At 45.4% G+C, this 19,570-nt stretch overlaps 1 protein-coding gene across 2 annotated transcripts in view; it reads right to left on the bottom strand.

Annotated features, from left to right (window-relative positions):
• The window catches only part of AVIL (advillin), a 411,867-nt gene that overhangs the window by 20,586 nt on the left and 371,711 nt on the right, over positions 1-19,570 (bottom strand). The window lies entirely within an intron of this gene.

Here is a 19,570-nt window from a genome sequence, read left to right on the forward strand (position 1 = left end):
CAGTCCAATGAGACTCACAGCATTTAATCAACTTTATCTTTTATGTGTCACTCGCATATTTATACCTTATTAGAATGGTTCATGATTCATCACACTGCTCATCAATTCTTTTGATGGATTTGAGCTGAAATAAGTTGTGTGATGGGCATGGGTAGCCTATTTATGTCATTATATTTGCAATTGAGGATGTGCTTGGAAGCAGCAGAAGTAATGAGACATGCTTTATTGCTGAGTGGTTTAAACAGTTGGCATGATGATAAATTGTAATGAAAAAGGTGTCTTCTCGGGCTGCCTGTTAATCAGCATTGCTGCTTTCATTGTTAGTAACTTGCCTCCTGCCTGAGTTCCATTCACGGAACCATTATGTGTCATAGCTGAATAATGTGGCCTTCAAGATAATACATAACACTTTAAATGTAAAATCTTTAAAGCCTTGGCTATCTAGATCATGCAACACTTGCTTCTATGGAAATGGATTGCTAGCTAGCTAACAGCTGCTAGCTGCTTTAGTGGTGCATTGAAACTTCCTTGAAATTCAGAAATTGACTCTGGCCAACAATTCTATATCTGGGAGAAGCCAGTTCTCTCAAGCTAATCTTATTCATAGGCTAGTGACGTGCACCTCATGAGACAAATGTATTTTAGAGTACTGTCGTAAATGGGCAATACACTTACCCTCACCAAACCTGCAGTCACTCCATCCTATTTACATTTGCCTGAAGTGCAGGATTTCTGCCAGTTGAGCACTGGCTCTGACATCTGAAACCGTTGACCTAGCAGCCCATCCACCAGAGGGCAGTGAGTTTATAATTACAGTCGCCTGCCCTACATAGGGCAGAGAAACCATGACTAGGATCCCAGCCCATGACAGTCATGCTGAGAAACCTCCTCTACTTTGTTAGTAATTATGACACCTGCAGCTGTTTTTATGTCAAACTATTTATAATCCACCTTCTTTTAACACTTTCATCACTTATTTTTCCCCAAGCCATTGAGTCCCCCTAAAAAAGTAAATATCAGTCTATGAAATCATCTTGCCATTTTGGTTGCTTGACCAGTATAATCAAATGTTGCTAACGCCTTTAAAAATTAAAGAAATACCGCCTGAACATCCTCCACCATGTGAATTTCATGGTGGAAGAAATAAATATGGTGGATTCTACTCCATATTTAGATTTTTCTTCAGATACAGGAGGATTTCAAGTTCTCTCAAAATTATAATTAAGGACCCAATCTTTCTTTCTGAAAGTCCTCTGCACCTAAAGGTTACACAAATCAAGCTACTGCTGCACATTTAAGTCAAAATGTGCTCTCTTTCAGACCTGGGCTCTATACAGAGGATCTTTTTAGATCGGTATTGATTTCACAATTTGTTTTGTGGATGATTTCTATTCATTATTTTTCAAACGACCAAAATCCGGATCTGGTTAAATCTTTTACTGCAAAAGAAATGAGGTTGAGCATAGGTAGTACCTAACAAGGGCAAAGCATCAAGGAGCAACGCTTCACATTTGAGGTTTCTAAAATCTTTCTCCCGGTACTGCTGCATTTTTTGGTGCAATTGTTTCATTCAATTCTTCAGGGGGAGGCAGCTCCGGTTTTGTTTGCCAAACCTATTGTTATTAGCAATTTAAAAGAAAGAGAAACATAGAAACAATCCAAGCTTGTATCATCCAGTTTGTTGAATTAGCATCATAAGTAGCTTATGAAAATACTGGCTAATAGAGTGGTTGGCACAAGTGCAAGCCTGATTCATTTGGACCAATTGTTTTTTAGGTAAATAGGTCTCTGTCAGCCAAAACCCACTTTTTGATTCAGGCTGTTGACCTTTTTAGAGAAAAGATTACAAGTTGCAATACTGATGCTTGATACAGAAAATGCTTTTGGTCTGGTAAATTGGGAAGCAAGTTTACGCATTTTAAAAGACTTTTCATTCACTGATCTATTTACGTTGGTTTTTAAAAAGTTATATGCAAATGCATCAATTATAGTTGATTCATCAGAAGCAGGGAGAATTAAGATCATGTTGGGAACTGGACAGGGGTGTCCTCCTTCCTCAATTCTATTTGCTCTCTTTATTGAGCAAGAACTATTTATACAGAGAATAAGATCTCTCCCCCTGTTCCTCACATATCACAATTAACCCTTTGCATGCTGATGACGGAACCGCTCCGTCATCAGCTGCGGGTGCGCTGTGCTGATGACGGAGCGGTTCCGTCATGGCCCATCCGCCACGCCTGCGCGGCACTGATTTCGCGCCTGCGCGGGCGTTCTAATGAGCGGGGCGGGTCATGACGGAACCGCTCCGTCACCAGCATAGCTCAACCGCGGCTGGTGACGGAGCGGCTCCGTCACCAGCATGCGGCCGCGGCGCGGCCGCCCCGCCCCTTTAGCGCTGCAGCGGAATAGCCGCCGCAGCGAAGGGGTTAAAGCTATGTGCTGATGAATTGATTGTCTACTTAAGAGCAGAACATATTCAATTTTCAAAATGTGTAAGGTAAGATCCAAGAATTTACAGCAATTGGGGGAAGGGATATAAAAGTAATCAAGGGAAATCTGAGGTTCACTTATTCATGCTTCTATGGGTGTTCTACCCTAGGGTCTTTGTCATAGGTATAATCCTACCATTCCAATTAGATATTTAGGTATATATGTTACACCAAATTGTGATGACTTATTTAAGTTTAATTGTCACTACTGTAGGCAAGGTATATAATCATTTTTTTTCATGGAAAGCTTTACCGTTCTCAATAATTGCAGAGCTGCCTTGGTTAAAATGTTAGTTTTACTCCTCTTTAATTTTTTTAATGTTCCTATTAAAATCTCCAAAAATATTTTCTTGCAGGCTGACGTGCTAATAAGCAAGTCAAGTCAAATCAATTTTCATAGTGTCAGTTAAATAAAACCATAACAATTTTACACAATAAAGACTTAGTTCATTACCATTTGGAAAGGTGTAATCTGTATTACATCGCGCTCTATTACTTCTGCTTCTGTAGGCGCGCTGCGCTTATGATATTTTAAATTTACTGCGTTTGTGTATTTTTGTTGACATTCTTTTCTTAACCCTTGTTTTTAACTTTGGTACCGCGCCCACAGACTTGCACTTTAATTGTGCCCCCCACCGCTTGTAGAGCGGAGTTCTTTGTGCTGCAATTACCTACTTGTGGCGCTGGCCGCCATATTGGGGGTGCTGTTTCTCAGCGCGCCACCTGAATCAGCGCTCTAGTGCTCCGTTTGGAGACCAGGTGAGGCTGTACTTAAGGCGAGCATTGTGAGCTGCTCGACCTTAGGAAAGGTGTAATCTGTATTACATCGCGCTCTATTACTTCTGCTTCTGTAGGCGCGCTGCGCTTATGATATTTTAAATTTACCGCGTTTGTGTATTTTTGTTGACATTCTTTTCTTAACCCTTGTTTTTAACTTTGGTACCGCGCCCACAGACTTGCACTTTAATTGTGCCCCCCACCGCTTGTAGAGTGGAGTTCTTTGTGCTGCAATTACCTACTTGTGGCGCTTGGCCGCCATATTGGGGGTGCTGTTTCTCAGCGCGCCACCTGAATCAGCGCTCTAGTGCTCCGTTTGGAGACCAGGTGAGGCTGTACTTAAAGCTCACTCCACCCGCGCAGCGGTGACGCGCAGCGGGAGCGCCTGAGTCGCGCCTGAGTCAAGCCAGAGTCCTGCCCGTCTGCGCTCGTCCGCGCAAGGGAGACGCAGGACGCGGCAGGACACTATCGTGCTACTATTATGATCTATCAGTATTCCAGTCAGGCCCTTCATCTGATCAGACGTTGTCTGCCTTCTTGTTCGCACTCGGCTCAGCATCCCCTGTGTGGCCCTCATACTTGCCCATGCGGATGGTGGGAACTACCGGCGCCGACGATGGCCCCTAGCCAGGTACTGCTGCATCGTAAGAAGGAACATTCACCCCTTAGTGCTGTTAAACTTTGGCACCATAATGTCAGATCCCTATCGAAACATCATCGAGATATTTATGAACTTATCTCCTTAGAAGGTCCTGATATCTTCTTCATGACGGAGACCTGGTTGGGTGATGAGGACACGGCCATTATTAATCTGGCCCTCCCTCCGGGCTACGCAATCCATTCACTAAATCGTAAGGGGAGAGGCGGAGGCATAGCCGTGGCTTTTAAAACTTGCTTCACTTGCACCTGGAAGCCTATGGACTTGGCTGGCGCAGAGTGTGCCCATTTTTCCATCAGCATTAGTCAGCATCAAACATTGTCAGGTCTTTTGATTTATCGCCCTCCAGGGAGTGATAGTGCCTTCAGGAAAGCCCTTCCTGAGCTGGTAAGCTCTCTCTCTCTGCTCTCCTCTAACTTTACCATCATCGGTGATCTTAATATACACTTTGATGCCATGGAGATACCAGATGTGCTGGATGACCTTGCAGCAGTACAGCTACTCCAACTGGTCCGTCATCCGACCCATGAGGGAGGTCATATCCTCGATCCGGTTTTTACAAACCTTCAACTGGCCGAGGTCTCACCCCCTAGACCCATGGGATGGAGTGATCATTACCTCATTGAGCTTTCTGTCACAATGGTGACACAATCTATTGGGAAGCCTGATAAAAACATCTTTCAGGCGGCCCTGGAAAAAGCTCAAATTGGAGGACTTCCATCGTCTCCTGATCACTACACCTCTGGCTCATATGGATGACGTTGCAACCGGGTATACCATCTTTTGCGCCTGGATTGTTAAAGTCTTTGACGTATTAATCCCAGCCGGCTGGAGTAGGAATCGACATTCTCAGCCTAATCCCTGGTACACGGAGGCACTCAGGTGTATTAAAGCTACCTGCCGACAAGCCGAAAGAGCATGGAGGAAGAATTATGATAAAGACCTGAAAGTATGCTACCTGGCCAAGGTAAAGACATACCACAGAGCTGTCTGCCGGGCCCGAGCTGACTACTATGCACGGGAGTTCCAGGCGAGCTCTAACCCGTCCAAACTGGTTTTCAAAGTCTTGAAGGAGCTCACAGTGAACAGACTTCCTATTACGGAGATCTGTTCCCTTGCCCACTGTGAGTCGTTAGCCAGCTTCTTTGTGGAAAAAGTAAATGCCATCTACCGCTCTTTTCCCAAAGCTGACCCTGACAGAACGACCTTGACATTGAGTACTTCTCAGTGCTTGGCCTCTTTCTCTATACCATCGGAGCAGGAGTTTAATCTCCTAGCGGCCAAGGTCAAGTCTGGCTCACCGGATGACCCTTTGAGACTTGCCCAGTTTATGGACTCGGCGTCCGTTTGCCTTCCTCCTATCCGCCATCTGGTGGAACAATCCCTTACCATCGGTTCAGTTCCACCTAGTTGGAAGGCTGCCTGCGTCATGCCCATCATAAAGAAGCCTGGATTGGATCCGTTGAAGCCGGAGAGTTATCGACCCATCTCCCTCCTTCCCTGGGTGGCAAAGATTACAGAGGCCCATGTTAATAACATCTTAACAAACCATCTGGAATCTGCACATCTACTAGATCCTACACAGAATGGTTTTAGATCAGGACATAGTACAGAGACGGCACTTCTATTCATGGTCGAACATCTCCGCTCTGTACTAGATGCAGGTCAAACGGCGGCACTGGCCCTCCTGGACCTCAGTGCCGCCTTTGACACTGTATCTCACACCATTCTTATTCGAAGGCTTGGTGAGGCTGGTATTTCAGGCAGGGCGTTGGATTGGTTTCAATCGTTCCTTTCGGAACGATCCTTTCAGGTTGTAGTGCCACCGTTCAGATCCAAGTCCCATGCCATCGCTCAAGGAGTCCCGCAGGGCTCGGCGTTGAGCCCCACTCTCTTCAACCTCTACGTTCAACCTTTGGCGGAGGTTGCGAAGAGCTGGGGTCTCACTATGGTATCATACGCCGATGATACCCAGTTGGCGGTGGCTCTTAACGGGGACTCTGACCAACTAGCGTCGAACTTTGCGGATGGTTTGAGGGCCGTTGCTAGTTGGCTTACGTCCAATTGTTTACAACTCAACGCCCTCAAAACTGAGGTGATGGTGCTGGGGAAACATCCTGATCGGTGGGGTGCTAGCTGGTGGCCTAAGGAGCTGGGACCTCCCCCAAAACCTGTCTCCAAACTCAAAAATCTTGGCGTCTGGTTGGATTCCAAACTAACCTTCTCGTTCCACACTAAGAAGGTGGCATCCATGTGCTTCGGCATTTTGCGTGGCTTGAGGCCTATCCTCAAATTTTTTTATGCCCCCACCCGCCAGATGGTGATCCAAGCCAGTGTACTATCGAGGCTCGATTACGCGAGCTCACTGCTCTTGGGCGCCAACCAGGCGGAAGTCCTGCGACTTCAACGGGTGCAGAACGCGGCAGCTAGAGCCCTGGTGGGCCTGCCACGCTTCTGCTCAGCCCGTAGCACAATCTTCAATCTGCACTGGCTGCAAGTAATCAGGCGCATAGAGTTCAAGGCCCTCTGCTTTGCGTTCAAAATTCTTAAATCTGACACCCCTATCATCCTTCAGCACCTTTTGTCTTTGTACACCCCTTAGCGCAATCTTCGTTCTGCTGGCCAAAATCTGGCACTTGTCCCCCGATTTCAAAAATGTAGATTGGGTGGCCGATCATTTACGGTCTTGGCCTCTAAACTATGGAACGCACTTCCTGCCTACATTTGCTCTTTGGATGACCTTCTTGCTTTTAGGAAAGCTGTCAAAACCCATTTCTTTCCTCTGTCTTATTAATCACTCCCTACTTTTTCTGTGTCATTAGTTATGTTACCTTTTCCAGTTATAGCGCCGGGACACCCCTTAGCTGGGGCAGCTGTGCGCTTAAAAAATCCAAATAACATAACATAACAAAAATAAAATGTGTTAATATTATAAAAGGGAAATTTAAAAGGGAAACCTTTGTCGGATTATACAGCTTGTTTACTACTGGATTTAAACTTAAAATAGGCTGCTGGCCTACCCACACGTTTGGGCAAAATGCAGAGGAATTAAAACGTATTGCCTGCTGGGTTGCCGCTTAAGAAGACCTAATGGGTCTGGTTTTATTACGTTTGTATAAACATAAGCAAGCTTTAAAGTTTTGTGAGGGCCGAACACCCACCGACAATCCTTATGCTTTGTATTGCCTGTTTCCTATCCAAATGCTAGGAGTGTTTTAGTACTTCCTATCACTAAGAATGATAAAGTGCATGAGAGTGCATAATATGCATTCCTAATATTGCAGCTACAGAATGGTGCAAAAATGAGCAAGCATTAACATTTCAGAGTTCCTGAACAGTCGCCAACAGTCCTTCTGCTTTGTCTATTGTGAATTTCCTATCACTATACGAGGAATATTTTAATTCTTCTGATCATTGAGCATAATAAAGTGCATAATAAGTGCATTCATGGTATGGCTGCTACACAATGGTGTTTGTGTATGCTTGTACAATAAACGTCAATGTACATTGTGCTTCTTTTTCTTTTAATTCCACACTCATAAAACTTTGTTGGAAGGGGTCTAGATGCTAGTAGCCATCGCTCTGCGTGGGTAGAAGATGGTCTGATGTAATAAAGTTATCCATCTCCAGGCTCCTCACGAAGAGCTATTGTCAAGAATAAGACACATGTGCAGTTTAATTGTGGGTCACTGGGATTAAATCACGCTGATATAGCTTCTCAGCATGTACAAATATATCTGAAAGCTTTTCTTCAACCATTGTAAGCGAGAAGTAAGCAGATGAGGACAGATGCAGATCAAATGAGTGAGGTCCTCTTCTTCTTTATTTTTGCATTGCCTAAATACTGTCGGGCCCAGGTATTTCCATTCTGGTCTGGTTGCCAAGGTTGGTGTGCCCATTCATAGGGTCAGGTGGCTGTGTTTTATGTGTCCTTGAAATGGAATAGACTGGTATAATGCGGTAGACAGCGTGCTATAATACTTTATTACCATCCATTCAAGTGAGTGGGCGGAGAACTTGTTTTTTTCTTTTAAGAATGATAACAATTTTGTGGCCCTGTTGGTTCCACTTTTGAAAGCATCATATGGCACACTTGCCACTCATAGATCTGTTAGGCTCAATAGTTTGATAGATGCGTGCAGGTATTTATTATGATCCGACTGCTGGCTGCTTTGAAGAGCTGACCATAAGGCACGATTTAGGGTGTCTTGAGCATGGCTGATCTTGTACCAATTTGTTATCACTGGTGCTCTTCTGGCAAGATCTTGTTTGGTGAGACCAAACTCTAGGCAAATTTGTGCTAGAGATGAGTTCTGGGGTAGGTTAAATACTTGCCAAATTGTGTTAGTCGGTATTTTATCCACTATTGCCGCATCCCAGCCTCTTATCGCCACACTTGCATAAGTGATAGCTGGTAATAACTTGGAGGCAATAACTTTTAGGAGTAGCTGAAATGAAGGCCCAGTACATTTTCTTGACAAGATGGTAAAGGTGTGGATTAAGGCTAACCCTGTTTTCTTGATTGCATTGTTTATGCAGCATTAAGGTTCCTCTTGAATCAAGGTATAAGCCCAGATATTTGTAGTTTGTTACTGATTCAAGCTGAGTATCATTTAGGTACAATATTGCGGCATGACAAGGGTGCATTCAAACCCACATTGTTTGGGTTTGCCCACAATTACCTCAGTGACTTTTGTAGGCCCACTTTGGTAGTAAAAGGTTGTCTGCATATGATAAATGAGTTAGACAGAGGGGGCCCAGATGAGGAGGATGGGCATTTTCCTTGTTCAAGGCGGGTGAGAGGTCTGCCATAAAGAGATGGAAAAGGTGGGACATGTACATGCACCCCTGTTTTTAGGCCTGGGTGTGTTGGGATCTATGTCTATGTCTATGTACTGTTTCTTGTAGAGCGTATATATCACCCAGAGGTCTCATAACGCTTTGCCAAGACTCAGGCACAGACAGAAAAAATGGCTAGAAAAGGAAGAGGTTTAGAATAGCCAGGTTTTAAGAGATTTACAAAACTTTTTATGCTCGATCTCAGTTCGTAGGTGTATAGGCAGAGATTTCCAGAGGGTAGGGGCCAGTTTTGAAAAGGATTTACTGCCATGTTTAAAAGTTCGGACCTTCGGAACTATAAGTAGGTGTTTGTTTGCAGAGCGAAGTGTCCTAGAAGGCTGGTACTTCTGTAGTTTTATTGCCAAATACTGAGGGCCCTGTCCATTTAGAGTTTTATGGACTAGACAGCAGGTGTTGAAGTTTATTTGCTTCTTTATAGACAGCCAATGAAGCAACCTCAGATTGGGAGCATAGGGAGACCGGGCTGGAAGATTTAAAACCAGACTGGCTGCTGTGCTTTGCAGAACCTGGAGCTTATGGAGGAGTTCAGTGTTTATGGAAGCCAGTAGGGCATTCCCATAATCCAGACGGTTGACAATCAGACCCTGGACCAGTGGCAGACGGGAGGGCAAAGGGATCCTTTACAAACTTTTACGAAGGGCGTGCATTATCCCGCAACAAGTACGTATTGTGTGGTTGACATAATCACGCATAGAGAGTTGGTTGTCAATCATTACGCCAAGATTACGAGCTGGTTCTTTCGGGATGGGACTGATACCTAAGATCGAAGGCCACCAGTCATTTGTCCATAGTGTCTGTGCATCACCAAAAAGAACAATTTCCGTTTTTATTAGCATTCAGCTGGAGGTTGTTTGTTGACATCCAATTGTTTATGTCCAGCATACATTGTCCAAATCTGTGTTTGGTGCTTGCGACATCCAAGCCAAGAGTGATTAATAACTGTGTATCATCATCATACGACAGTGTGTCGAACCGTGGTCCTTGATGATTTTAGCCAAGGGAGATACATATAAATTAAAGAGTGTAGGGCTCAGGATACATCCCTGGGGGACGCCTTTATTTATAGGTTGGCTCTTAGAAGTGAAAGCGCCAATTTGGGCTTGGGAGGTATGGTCGCTCAGATAACTCCTAAACCAGGCTAATGCCGGCCCTCGAAACCAGCCTCTCTCAGGCGGTCCAGATGGATGGAATGGGAAATGGTGTCGAAGGCGGCCGACAGATCTAACAGGACTAAGATGGCCAAACTCCGATTGTCTAAAGAAAGTCTAATGCCATCCACCACTTCAAGTAGAGCTGTTTCGGTGCTATGAAAAGCTCGGAACCCTGACTGAGAGAGATCCAGCACTTTATTTTTCTCTAGATGTTTAATTAGTTGACCATTTATCAAGGACTCTTGAATTTTACCAAACAGCGGAAGAAGAGATATAGGTCGGTAATTGTTCAGATTTAGGTTTCTTTAAAATGGGTCTAACTATGGCCTCTTTCCACCTTATGGGAACCTACGAGTGTAGTAATGAGAGGGTGAAGAGCCTCGTTAGACATGGAGTGATAACTGAGCTGATTTTTAATAGGACCTGAGAATATACTATATCAGAAGGGGAGCCTGATTTTACCTTATTTATTGCCAAAAAAACTTCTTCCAGAAAAAATTAGGAGAATATTTTTTAAGGTGGAAGCCGCCAAAGAGCAACTTGCTTTTGTTCTCTGAGTGTGCAATTGAACAGAGTCATGAGGACATTGACTATATATTACCTATATATTCTGTCAATTTTCTCTACAAAAAAGGTGGATAGAGAGTCGACCCACTCCTGAGAGGTGACCAGCGGGGGCTGCATAGAAGCAGGATGTGTAAATTCATTTAGAATCTTGAATAATTCTTTCTGAGAGTTGGAGGCTTTATTTATTCTTTCCCTGTAATGCGGAACACCTTACCCAAGGGGATAACAAAGAAGTGGAATGGTGGAAGCTCAATGATTTAGATTCCTTCCCTCCTTCCCCGCAGGACGAGCAAGATCCTTGGCAAACGGTGTCAGAAAGAAATCTGTGCGGCTCCTTTAACTGGACGTATGATCCCAAGGAAGCCCCAACCTACCGTGACATCAGCTTCGGGGCATTGGTGAAAAACGCGGAAGTCACACAGTCGGCTTGTGACATCACCGGAGAGGAAACACGGAGATCGGAAGAGGACGCGAAGAAAAGTCGGTGTTTGCCCGGAGGTGAAGAAGACGAGCCAGGAGGAGAAGTAGACGAGCAAGGAGGCCAACGGACCCTTGCTGCGCCGTGCCACACTCCCGAGGGAGGAGTGTGGCTGAGACAGGTACGGGAGAAGTTTGCGAGCTGGGTGGGGAGAAGGAGTGCAGTACCGTGATAAGGGGTACACTCTTCCAGTAAATTCCCGGTATCCCGTTTCCCTTATCTACCTCCCTCACCTTCCCCATGATTCACTGTAGCTGTAGACAATCATGAGTTGCGGTGTCCCTTCACTACCCCGGTTTCCCACGGTATAATATCAGTGCAAGGACAAACATTAAAACGGTCCTTATTTGTGTTTCCCTTCCCGGTCACCACGAGAGAGGCTTCAAACTCCTGCCAGTAACAGAAGGGCCCCGGACAAGGGTGAAAACCGGTCACTAAAGGACGGACACAAACAGAGGCACCACGGATCCAGAAGAATTTGCCAAAGAGAGACTGACGTTTCGTCGGAAAAAACTGTATATGAAAATAAAACCAGCATTACCTAAACAACGTTCACAGCCTATTACTGACCCTCCTTTACAACTGGTGTCAGAAGTGGGATCTCCTGACCCCCACCAGCAACCACTGATGGAACAAGTAATTCAACACCTGATTGAGGGACAGGATAAATTAGAATGGACCATAAAAACCCAGATTTCCACAGCGGAAGCAGATAGAGAACTATTAGTCCTCAAATTGAGAGTTTCCATAAAATAGCACGGACACCTGGCCCTAGCGCGGAATGCAGAGCAGCAGTGCCACACCCCTCGGGAGTTTCCCTCCAAAAGTATGTACAAGGGGAAGACCCAGACGCCTTCCTGTCAAATTTCGAAAGAGCAGCCCAAGCTTGTGGGTGGCCTCTGGAGAAATGGCCATTTTTCTTAGCTCCACTGCTATCCGGGGAGGCACAAGCAGCCTACCAAGTAGCCAATCACGCTGGGAACAGACCTTATGCGGAAATCAAAGAGGTTATCCTTGACCACCTCGGGTTGGACCCTGAAGCATATCGGGTTCGGTTCCGTAAAGAAAAAGGAGTCTCGGGAGAGAACCCTAAAACTCTATATTTAAGGCTGAAGATGGCAGCAGAAAAATGGTTAAAACCAGAACAGAGAAGCAAAGAGGAGATAATGAATAGCATCATATTAGAGCAGTTCATGGAAGCATTGCCCTACGGCACGCAAAGATGGTTGCGTCAACACTCCGGACTGACTGTGGCCCAAGCCATAGAAATGGCCACTAACTTCTCTAGAGCCCAACCCAGGACGTTTGCATGGCACTCAGATAAAAATTCAAAGGCAAACCTGGCTCCAAAACTAGAAAAGAAGAAACAAGACTCCTTACCTCCCCTGAAGCCCCGACCAACAAAGACGGACATAATACCTCTTAAAGGCCCACAATGTTTCGACTGTGGTGAATGGGGCCACATAGCCAGGATGTATCCAAGACGGAAACCTCAAGAAGAACCAATGGAGGTCGGATATATCCCCAGGGCTGTCATGTATACAGCAGAGATGGGCCCTTCTTTCTATGTACGTATATTGATCAATGGGAAGCATATCATGGGGTTGTTAGACTCGGGGTGCCGCCAGTCCGTAGTACAGGAAAAATTAGTATTGCCATCCCAGATTCTTCTCAATGAGCAGGTTCACATTAGGTGCGTACATGGTGATGTAAAACCGTACCCAGTAGCCCAGATGGCTATAGAACCCCAACACAGAGCCCCAGTTGTCGTTAAAGTAGGAGTAATAGACTCCCTACCCGAAGATCTCATATTAGGGGTAGATAATCCTGACTTCATGTCTTTATTCGGCGACAAGTTTCAAAGTCCCACCAAGAAACTTCCGGCCCTGTTAGCCACTGAACCTTGGGTCCTGGACAGGAGCTTTAGGTTTGCGCAAGCCAATGACACTACTCTCGTTAATGCCTGGGAAACAGCACATGCAGCCCAGTCTAACACCAGCATAACATATCCCAGATTTTTCATAAAGAAAGACCTCCTATATAGGGAAGGAAAGGCAAGTGATCCACCTCAATTAGTGGTGCCCACGTATTTTAGGGAACAGATCTTATACTTTGCCCACTCCCATCTCACAGCAGGACACTCGGGGGCAGAGAAAACCACACAAAACGTAACAAGACTTTTTTTTGGCCGGGCATCTACAAGGAGGCTGAAATGTTCTGTAAAAGATGTGAGGTATGTCAAAAGAAAAATATGACCAGACCTCAAGCAATACCCCTCCAACCCATGCCCCTCATAGGTAAACCGTTCGAACGGGTTGGAATGGACCTCATAGGCCCCCTACCCCGGTCCTCGAGGGGACACACATATGCCTTGGTTATAGTGGACTAGCACACCAGGTTCCCTGAGGCTTTTGCCCTGAGGGCACCTACTACGAAGAATGTAGCCGATAAAATGGTAGAATTGTTTTCTAGGGTAGGGTTCCCCAAGGAGATCCTCACTGACCAGGGAACACCTTTCGTGTCCAAAATGATGAAAGAAGTGTGTAAGATGTTGGATCTACACCAAATAAAAACGTCAGCATATCATCCACAAACGGACCGTCTCGTTGAGAGATATAACCGTACCCTAAGGACTACCCTAAAAAAAATGCTAAGGGAAGAAAATAAAGATTGGGACAAAGTACTACCACTGGCCCTCTATGTCCTTTGGGCACAAGTACAGAGTAGCATTGGTTGTTCTCCTTTCGAACTACTTTATGGTAGACAACCTCGGTCCCTACTAGAGATAACCAAGGATGCATGGGAGCAGGAGGATTCTGAGGAACAACGGTCCCTATTAGACTACACCCAACAACTGAGGTCCAAGCTAGGGAAACTGAGAGACTTGGCTTATTCACATTTGGAACAAAGCCAACGTAAGCCGAAGTTCCATTACGATAAAGGGAAGAAATGGCGAAGGTTAGAAAAGGGAGACTGGGTATTGGTGTTACTTCCCTCCTCAAATCAAAAATTCAAAAGTGAGTGGCTAGGCCCATATCCTATTGTAGAAACAATAGGCAAAACAACCTACAGAGTAAAACTATCCCCAACAAGACAACAAATGTTTCACATTCATCTTTTAAAGAAATGGATAGGGCCTCCACCTCAATCAGCACAGCCAGTGAGCGGGAACCAGACCACCTTAGAGCAATTAACCATCAACCCTGACCTACCCATGAAGGAAAAAGAAGACCTGCTGAAAGCTCTATATCCTTTTTCTTCTATATTCTCTGACACCCCAGGGTTTACTCATTTGACTGAACACAGAATAGAGACAGAGGAAGGTAAGATAATCAAACAAAGACCATATAGAATCCCTGCCACCAGGAGAGCAGACGTTAGGAAAGAAGTACAAGACATGCTCAAACTAGGTGTGATAAGACCCTCAAGCAGCAACTGGTCCTCTCCTATAGTGATGGTTCCAAAACCAGATGGATCCACTAGGTTTTGCATGGATTTTAGGGCACTAAATGCCATATCAGCCTTTGATGCATACCCCATACCATGGGTGGATGAGCTAGTGGAGAGAATAGGAGAGGCCAAGTATATAACAACGTTAGATCTAACAAAAGGATACTGGCAGGTACCCCTGAGACAAGAGGACAGGAAAAAGACCACATTTGCCATGGAGGAAGGCCTATATGAGTTCAATGTTCTTCCTTTTGCACTACACGGGGAACCTGGCCACGTTCCAAAGGCTAATGAATAACGTCCTAACAAATCACAACACCTATTGTTCAGTATACCTAAACGACGTTGTTATATTTAGCAAAACATGGGAACAGCATATAGTCCACATAAAGAACGTCTTGCAGGCACTCCAGAAGGCAGGACTACACATAAACGCAAAGAAATCACGAGCGGCCTATCCCGGGTAAAGTATCTTGGGTTTCTACTAGGTGAGGGTGTAATAGCCCCCCAGGAAGAAAAAGTGAAGGCCATTGTGCAAACTCCGTTTCCAACAACAAAAAGAGACCTGAGAGCATTCCTAGGCCTAATAGGATACTACAGAAGGTTTATCGAGAACTTTGCGGTGGCCGCCAGTCCACTAACCAACCTGTTGAGGAAGACAGTAAAACCCGCCCAACTAACACTACCTTCCAACGAAGCCAAGGAGGCATTTGAATACCTCAAACGGGCTATAACAACTAGTCCGGTCCTGATACCCCCCAATTTTGATAAACCCTTTTCGCTAGCCACGGATGCCTCAAATACAGGACTGGGTGCAGTGTTATCTCAAGAAGGGGAAGATGGAAAGGAACATCCCATATTGTTCCTTAGCTGAAAATTGCATCCTCGGGAACGGAATTACCCAACGATTGAAAGAGAATGCTTGGCCATTCGATGGGCCATTGACAAATTAAAGTGCTATTTAGAGGTGCGTCCATTTGTTTTGTTTACGGATCACGCTCCTCTACAATGGATGCAACAAAACAGTTCACAAAATCCCAGGGTCCTCAGATGGTTTTTATTCCTCCAGCCCTTTTCGTTTATAGTAAAACACCGAAAAAGAAATGACAATGGTAATGCGGACTTCTTATCTCGAACACATTCTCTCCCCGATCGGGAGAATCCAGAGGGGGAGGAGTGTAACGTGGAACACCTTACCCAAGGGGATAACAAAGAAGTGGGATGGTGGCAGCTCAATGATTTAGATTCCTTCCCTCCTTCCCCGCAGGACGAGCAGGATCCCTGGCAAACGTGTCGGAAAGAAATCTGCGCGGCACCTTTAACTGGACGTATGATCCCAAGGAAGCCCCAACCCACCGTGACGTCAGCTTCGGGGCATTGGTGAAAAACGCGGAAGTCACACAGTCGGCGTGTGACATCACCGGAGAGGAGACACGGAGATCGGAAGAGGACGCGGAGAAAAGTCGGTGTTTGCCCGGAGGTGAAGCAGACGAGCCAGGAGGAGAAGTAGACGAGCCAGGAGGTCAACGGACCCGTGCTGCGCCGTGCCACACTCCAGAGGGAGGAGTGTGGCTGAGACAGGTACGGGAGAAGTTTGTGAGCTGGGTGGGGAGGAGGAGTGCAGTACTGCGATAAGGGGTACACTCTTCCAGTAAATTCCCGGTATCCCCTTTCCCTTATCTACCTCCCTCACCTTCCCCACGATTCATTGTAGCTGTAGACAATCACGAGTTGTGGTGTCCCTTCACTACCCCGGTTTCCCACGGTATAATATCAGTGCGAGGACAAACATTAAAACGGTCCTTATTTGTGTTTCCCTTCCCGGTCACCGCGAGAGAGGCTTCAAACTCCTGCCAGTAACAGAAGGGCCCCGGACAAGGGTGAAAACCGGTCACTAAAGGACGGACACAAACAGAGGCAACACGGATCCAGCAGAATTTGCCAAAGAGAGACTGACGTTTCGTCGGAAAAAACTGTATATGAAAATAAAACCAGCATTACCTAAACAACGTTCACAGCCTATTACTGGCCCCCCTTTACATTCCCCGAGATATACTTTTTTTGCTGATATAATATGGGCTAAGTAGTGTCTATGTAAGAATTTGTAGTCATTACGATCAATGTCTTTTTGAATGTCTCCATTTATGTTCAGCCTTTCTAGTTTGTCAGTCTTTATGGCTGGAGTGAACCAGGGTGAGGATTTATGAAAACTTCTTACTATTTTCTTTGAGGCAATTTTATCCAGTGCCTGACACATTGCAGCATCTCATGAGGTGGCTACATCATTGGTAGGGTTAGTATTAGACAACATGGGAGTAATGAAATGTGCAGAAAAGGATATTGAGTCAATCTTTTTCCATGGTCTACACCATGTTTGTTCTGCTACAGGATTTGTATGGCAAGAGGATGGTGTTAAGATATTAAATTTAAGCAAGTAGTGGTCAGTCCAGAGGACATGCATGGGTGGGTCAGCCGTTATGTTGCAAGAATGTGTATATAAGAGGTCTAGCGTATGGCCAGTTATATGTGTGGGGCCGTTTACTGTTTGTGGGAGCCCTAGGGTACTAAGACTGGAAGCAAGATCATCTGTATACGAATCAGTGGAAACATCAATATGATAGTTAACATCACCCAACAAAAAAAATGATCGCTTGCTAGCACGTGAGGAGCAATTATCTCCATAAGGCGACTGGTAAATTGGGCCTTGCTGCCTGGGGGACAGTAACGTAAGGCCCCTTTTCAGGACTCCTTCGATTGGTTGTTTTATTTTAAATATACAGATTTATACCCAGTCTGAGCTTAGGGAATCAATAATAGTAAATTTAATATTTGCTCTAAAAGCGATGGCTAGTCTTCCGCCTCTCTTGTCCTTTCTATCCACTCTACTCAATTGATATTCTGGTGGGAAGGCCAAGGAGATATCAATTGTTGATGACTCTTGGAACCAGGTCTCTGTTATGAAAAAGATGTTTGGCTTCTCAGAGTCGAGTAGAGTCCATACTTCTAGAGCAGGTTTAGGAAGAGATCGAGCGTTACAGTATAACCCTGTTATGTTTGAAGGTTTAGGATTACCATCATTTGAGACTGGCCTTGATTGACTTGCTGGGATAGAGGGTGAGTTATCAAGAAGGAGCTTAGTGTTAAGTTTATGGGGAAGCTGATTATTCAAAGAGTTGCTTACTTGTATATCAAATGGAGTCCATAGATATGGTGATTACCAGAAGTAAGAAAATTGGAAGAGTAGGCTGTGAAATGTAACATGCAGCGTGGCAAGCGCCAGACAACGGCCAGGCGCCGTCGGGCCCAGACAGGCTTGCCTTCGGCGCACCGCTGCGCGCGTCCGCTGCGCGCGTCCGCTGAGTGTCCAGACTGCACGCCTGTTTTTATGCTGGCGGGAGTGGGCGGGAAAGAACGGTAACAACTGGGCTGCTAACCTCCCAGAGAGCTGGAAGAGTAGCTGACTATACCACGTCCCTCCAATCAAACGGCACACGCCGCGGCGGACCGGGAACGGTACATGCAAACGGAAAAGCACTATTTCCTCAACTTGCGGTTAAAAAGTGTGCAAACTGAAGCAAATAAACTAAACACAAAGAATGTATTTACAATTTAAAAATACATGGAGAGTGGCGTCTGTCCTTGCCTGTGCTTCTTGGCAGCAGCGTGTCTGGACAGCACGCCTGTTTTTAAGCTGGTGGGAGTGGGTGGCAGAGAACGGTAACAACTGGGCTGCTAACCTCCCAGGGAGCAGGAAGAGTAAGTGACTGTACCACGTCCCTCTGCTCATACGGCACACGCCGCAGCGTGTTCTTTCTAGACAATATCGTGCCATCCCTGATTTTTATTTGTATCCAGGTATCCACGTATAGTGAGGGGATTGCTCGGAGCAGGGTGTCTGGTAGGTCCCACCTCTTCATTTGTGCCACAGCAGTTGCCTGTTTATATGATCGAAAGATTAAAAATCTATAAAACCAAGATGTAATGTTTTCTTGAGCTGTTTGCTTTGGTCTACCAGAACGGCACTAATTAGTATGTTTGTCATCATGCCCACTCCTTTTCTGAGCCCAATCTGGTTCTGTGGGATGATATTGTTATTGTTTGACCATGCTTTTAGGTGTGCAGGTGTATCAGGGATGCATAATGTTTGGTCTTTGAATCAAGAGGCAGTGAGCCGGTAGTTTACATGGTTTGCCCTGTCCCCGCCTTTATGGATTGGATTTATGATGGAACATCGCCAGCTTTCTGGGATAGCGCCGCTTAGCTGAACTTCTGTAAATAATGAGGCCAGGATTCCGGACCAAAATTCTGTGCCTTATTTGAAGATGACCTGTTGTAGGCCATTTGGTCCAGGGGCTCCTTCCTGACACCCCTTACATAGAAATTTACGGACTAATGTTGGAGAGCATGTGGTCTGTCTCCAGTTAAGCCAAAAGTATCACTTGCTGAGGGTGTTCCAGTTGATTTAATGTGGAGTACTCAGCACTAAGGTGTTGTTGATTTATTGAAAATGTGGTAGCAAAGTAGGTCACCCATGTTGGTACTGAAATATTTAAATTGTTGAGACTATTGATAGTTTCCCAGAATTTTCTTGGGTTGCGCTTCCTGACATTGCGTATTATTTTAGCCCAAAAGGCATCTTTCGCTTCCCTTAGCTGCTTTTTGTAGGCTTTTTTTTTTTTTTTTGTAAAATTTTTATTTTGCATATAACAAAGAAAAGGACACAGGGAAGAAGCACCGAGGTGCCGTACACATCCCCACGCAGGGGGAAGAAATCAAATTAAAACGATGGTGATGCTACATCGCAAAGAAAAGAGATCAAGCCAATCAGTCCAGGTACCTGCAAGAAGAAAGCAATAAGAGAGAGCATCATCGGTGCTGAGCCTTGTGAAATCAGGATGTCCCATAGCAAGCAGGTCTTCAGGCTATAACAAACCATTCAAATGCACCAACCGGCGAGAATAAGCACCTCGGTTGCAAAGAAGAAAAAGAAAAAGAAAGAAAGAAAAAGTGCAACTCCCAGGCCCCCCCCCCACCCCCCCTCCATGACGGTGATACACACTTACCACATTCATTCAGTAGCCACACTAGATTTGGAAGAGGTGTAGAGAACTCAATGATGCTGGGCAAACAGCCGAAGGCA

Source organism: Lissotriton vulgaris, chromosome 1_1 (assembly GCF_964263255.1).
Source record: "Lissotriton vulgaris chromosome 1_1, aLisVul1.2, whole genome shotgun sequence".
Lineage (NCBI taxonomy): Eukaryota > Metazoa > Chordata > Amphibia > Caudata > Salamandridae > Lissotriton > Lissotriton vulgaris.